This window comes from Juglans regia, chromosome 8 (genome assembly GCF_001411555.2).
Source record: "Juglans regia cultivar Chandler chromosome 8, Walnut 2.0, whole genome shotgun sequence".
In the NCBI taxonomy this organism is placed as follows: Eukaryota; Viridiplantae; Streptophyta; class Magnoliopsida; order Fagales; family Juglandaceae; genus Juglans; species Juglans regia.
Window position 1 is genome coordinate 10,663,492 of NC_049908.1, and position 5,323 is coordinate 10,668,814.

Below are 5,323 nucleotides of genomic sequence, written 5' to 3' on the forward strand. Positions count from 1 at the left end.
TTTTTGAAAGGCCCCCCCGGATTTCAAACTTTTGCTGCTCCTGATCATGCATTTAATTATTTGGATCCAAACAAAGTTCAGTTTTTTTTAACATCTACAAAAGAAATACAATAAAGTTCTATAATTTAAAGCTTTTTATGATATATTACTTCTTTTAGTTTTCAAATTTTCGAATCCAATCTCTTATAGGTGAGAATATTAAATCCATAATCTACAGCTTAATCTTGGACTTTATGAATCTTAAGTTTTCCTTGACTACCTTTTAGTTTGTTAAAGTAAAAAGAATCGATTTTGTTTGGTATACAATATGTTCTATTGAGATAGATATTTTTAAAGTTTTTTGCACGAATTAAAATTTTAAAATGAGAGAGATAGACTTGACTTGAGAGTTTTTCATGACAAGTTCTTTTAATTATATCATCTAGAACTTCATAAAAAGAATATAAAAACCTATGTATTTAATGGGTATAACTAATGGTTAATTTGCTTCATTGCCTGACAATTGTCTTTTAACAGCATTTTAGGCCAACTAGGGGTCTTCAAGAATCCCTAAGGGCTCGTTTGGATAGTGAGATGAGATAGTTTTAGATAAGTTGAATAAAATATTATTAGAATATTATTTTAGAATTTGAAAAAGTTGAATAAAATATTGTAACGATGATATGAGATGAGATTAGATCATTTCTCTATCCAAACAAGCCCTAAATCTATATTGATGGAAATTAATAGACTGATGCTGGCCTACTGGTGGGGACAGAAAGGGATAGAGAGAAGAATTCAATGGATCCCATGGGAGCAAATGGGGAAGAGGAAGGCTGTGGGAGGTCTTGGGTTCAAAGACTTGGAACATTTTAACATTTCTATGCTGGCTAAACAAAATTGGAGATTGATGCAAAATCCAAATTCACTTGCTGCACAGGTACTGTCTTTAAAATATTTTCCTGGAGGGGACTTGCTAAATGCTAAGCTAGGGACAAAGCCATCTTACTTATGGAGAAGTCTTTTGGCCGCTAGACCTCTCCTCAATGAAGGCTTAATTTGGAGAATTGGCAACGCAAAGGCTGTTAAGGTCTGGTTTGAAAGGTGGATTCCCAAGTCTATTACATTCAAAGCTCAAAGCAAGGTATCTATTCTTTCTGAAAATGCACGTCTCTAAATTGATTGATGAGGACACGAGGCAATGGAAGATGTAGCTGGTTCAAGCAGTGTTTAATAGTGAAGAGGCTGGTTTGATTATAAGAATGCCTGTTAGCCCTTGTGGAAGTGCAGATAAACTGATTTGAAGATGCACAAAAAATGGAATATTTTCTGTCAAGTCTGCCCATCATTTGCAAATAGATCTCAAAATGATGAAAAAAGGAAAATCTTCTGTTAACTCATGTCCTAAGGATAAATGGGCTGCACTGTGGGGACTCAAGCTTCCTAACTCTAAAAAACTTCTTATCTAGGAGGCTTGTCATGAGGGATTGCCAACTATATTGAAGTTGTATAGGAGGAAAGTAACAAACAACCCTCTCTGCCCAATCTGTGAACAAACAGAATAGTCTATTGAGCATGTCCTCTGGTCATGTGCCTCGTCTAGGGATGTGTGGGCCTACTGCTACAAGAAACTACAGAAATGCAAAGTGATAAATTAGAGTTTCAAGGATACTATGCTTAACCTTCTTGAAACTCTTGGAAAAGAGGAACTAATGGAGCTTGATGTGGTGATGTGGAAATTATGGAAAAGAAGGAATGAAGTACTTTTTGAGAAACATTTCACAAATCCCCTCACAATGTATAATCAAGCTTACCAAAGACTGATGGACATCAAAGCTTCTCACCAGGAGCATGAAACCTCAACTGTAAGATCACCTGATGGTAGTTCTCATTGGGAGGCACCTACTCAGGATGTGATTAAAATCAATTGGGATGCTACTCTCGACAAGAACAAGTGTAGTGTTGGCTTAGGAGCTGTGGCAAGGGATTGTGAGGGACATGTGTTGGCTACACTGAGGATGAACAGACCACTTTTTCCAGACCTTTTACTAGCATAATCACTGGCTGCTTTTCATTCTTTTGTTTTGGGTCTTGAGTTGGGTTTTCAAAGAATCATATTAGAAGGAGATGCTTCAAATGTGGTGCAGGCAATCAAGGTTAGAATGCAGGGGTGGGATAGCAGTGGTATGATCAACACTGATACCTGCAAGACTCTATCACATTTCAAGAGCTGGTCCATTAGACATGTCAAAAGAGAATCCAACCTTGTGGCTCATGCTTTGGGAAGGGATGCATTAACAATTTCTGATGTTATTATTAATATTGAAGAAATTTTTCATTGTATTCAAACTCTTTTATAGAGTATGATCAATAAAGTTTCCATTTCTTTAAATTAAAAAAAAAAAAAAAGGCATTTTAGGCTAAAGTATATGCATGCCATTTTTATTTCATATTAAAAGAATTCTTCCATATGGCAAGGGCAAGCAAATTAAAGGGGAGCCAGATGTCTCTCAACAAAAGACTCAAGGATGGGAAATTCAAAGGGACACGTCTTTAAAGCATTGGCATTAGTTTCATCAAACTCATCTTCAAAATTTGATGAAAAATATATGTTTTTCATAAATCCAAAACCTCCATATCCATAACCCCTAGGGCTGTAAATGAATCAGTCTGTTCGATAGCCTGCTCGGTACTCTCTCGATTAAATTCGAATCAAATTCGACTCGTGAAAAAAAAGTTCGTTCGTGAAAGCAGATACCCACTTAATTTGTAAACAACACATACTCGATAAAACTCGACTCGACTCGGCTAAGACTTGTAAAGGCCCGCTCGTTTATGCTCGAGTCGACTCATTAGCTTAACTCGATTAAAACTCATTCATATATTGATAAACATATACATACACCTATGTATATATACATATATATGTACTAGCTAATAATATAAGCATATCACTTTTATAATTAAATATATAATATATAATCTAATTACTTATGTCTATATAATGAATATATTTTATAGGTATATTTTATAATGTGTATAATAATTAGTCGATAAAATTTAATAATTTCATATACTAGTATATAGGAACCATATATGAAATAGATATATGGTATCATATTAAGTGTATGTGTTAATAATATATGTAGGCATATAATATATTGTTATTTTGGATAAATATCAACTAGTTAGATATTAATTATTTATAAATCTTTTAAAATTTTATAATTCAATAGAGGTTCTACTTGTTAGTTGTATAAATTTAATATTAGATCTTTTATTTTTTCTTTGTTTAATTTATTAATTATTAAATCTTATTAAAAAAATTAAAAAATAAACAATTTGAGCTCGAGCTCGGCTCGACTCGACTTGAACTCATTTGTGGGAAGAGCTCGAACTCGAGCTCGAGTTGAGAGTTTAGCTTACCGAGTCAAGCTCAAACAAAGAATAAAAAAAAATCTCGAACTCGGACTCGAACTTGAGTATTTTGAGTCGAGCCGAGCTCGGCAAGCCAAAGACCGGCTCAACTCTGCTCGGCTCGATTACAGTTCTAAATTAACCCTATATTGGATTAGCCATTAGATTCATCAAAATAATAATATAATATTATTTTTTTTAAGAATAATTTTTTTAATTTTTTTTTCATATTTTACAATTACACTAACCATATGTTAATTAAAATAAACATAGTCATTTGGAGTTCAAACAACTAATGTTGTTAAACAATTCATTTGGAGTATGTTGGAAGATGAAACACCAGCCCATATCTTATGGGCTTGTCCCTTTGCAAAAGATGTATGGATTCTGTGCTCTAAGCTTATTCAAAAGGCTAATTTTCAACCAACTACCTTCTTCCATGTTTTTGAATATCTGGTTAACAGATTACCAATGCATGATCTTGTGCTCTTTGCAACCATAGCACGTTTGCTTTGGTTTAGAAGAAACTTATTAATCCATGATGGGCCTTTTCAAGCTCCCAGTTTGCTTTATGGAAATGCAGTCAAAGCTGTGGAAGAGTATTATAATGCTAGCTCAAAGCCAGTAAGGTCAGTAAACTAGAATCCTCTGCTTGTTTCTCGTTGGGAAGCACCACCATCACATTGGGTGAAAGTTAATTGGCATGTGGCTCTAAGATCTGCTCTTAACAAGATTGCTATTGGTTTGGTTATAAAAGATGATAGGGGTTCTGTTTGGCAAGTTTAATGCAACCGAAATCTTATTGCACAGATCCTGTTTTGGCAGAAGCAAGGGGATTACTCACTGCTGTGTTATTTTGTCAAGAGTTAGGACTTGAATCTGTTATCTGTGAAGGAGATTCCTGTCAAGTTGTTAAAGCAGTGCATTGTCTTGATCTTCTACTGGATGTTTGCAGTGTATTATATCATATATCCTTAAGCTACTGCGTTCTGCTCATTGGAAAATTCAGCATGTTAAGAGGGACTTGAATGGTGTTGCTCATCGACTTGCTCAAGTTGCAATGACTTTAGATTATGAATTAATAGATATTGATTGTACTGCTGGTTGTATAGAATCTCTTGTATTGGCTGATCGCCATATCTCAGATCAATAAGATTGATTACTATGTTGCCTTTAAAAAAAAAAAAAAAGTAACCATAGTCATTGCAGGAATAGAATAGGTAAATATTTGCAAAATTTGAAATTTTGCACGGGATTTTGGAGAAAATGTTGTGATATTGTATATAAATTAAAGTAAAAGCTCCTCCAAATTGCCTACTTAAAAATGAGAGGATTGCAGTAGCCGAATTTTCTCATCACACCAAACTGGATTCTACTTTCGAGTGTATCAATCACAGAAGACACTTGAACATATAAATATTAGTTACTGATGTTGGAGTAGTAAATCAGTAAATCAATACAAATTTGCAGTATTTTCATTCATTCATGAGCAACAGTTGCTTCTAACATAGATAACAAATGAAACAAACAACTCCCTCCATTCATCAGTCAGAACAAAAATTGGGTCATCCTCTTCCTTTTTTAATCCCTCATAGTTATACTCTTGTAACATCCTATTTCAACACCACCATGAAAGACCAATTTTAATAAGAAAAACCAAATGGAAAATATTGTTGTAACTAGTAGGAATATTTTTGATGCAGAACAATAGAACTAATAATGAATGTGTTTATGCAAAAAGAAATTAGACAAGAAAACTAATAATAGAGCTTGTGAATCACTTTTTTCTATTAGACATCAACAAATAAACAAAAAGACATTAGATATTCAAGGATCCAGCTAGTACCATTGCCACAATTGACTTCTTTTCCGCAGTCGAGGAATTGGTTCTCTTTCATATTTAGACAAGAAAATTTGCTTGGGTTAC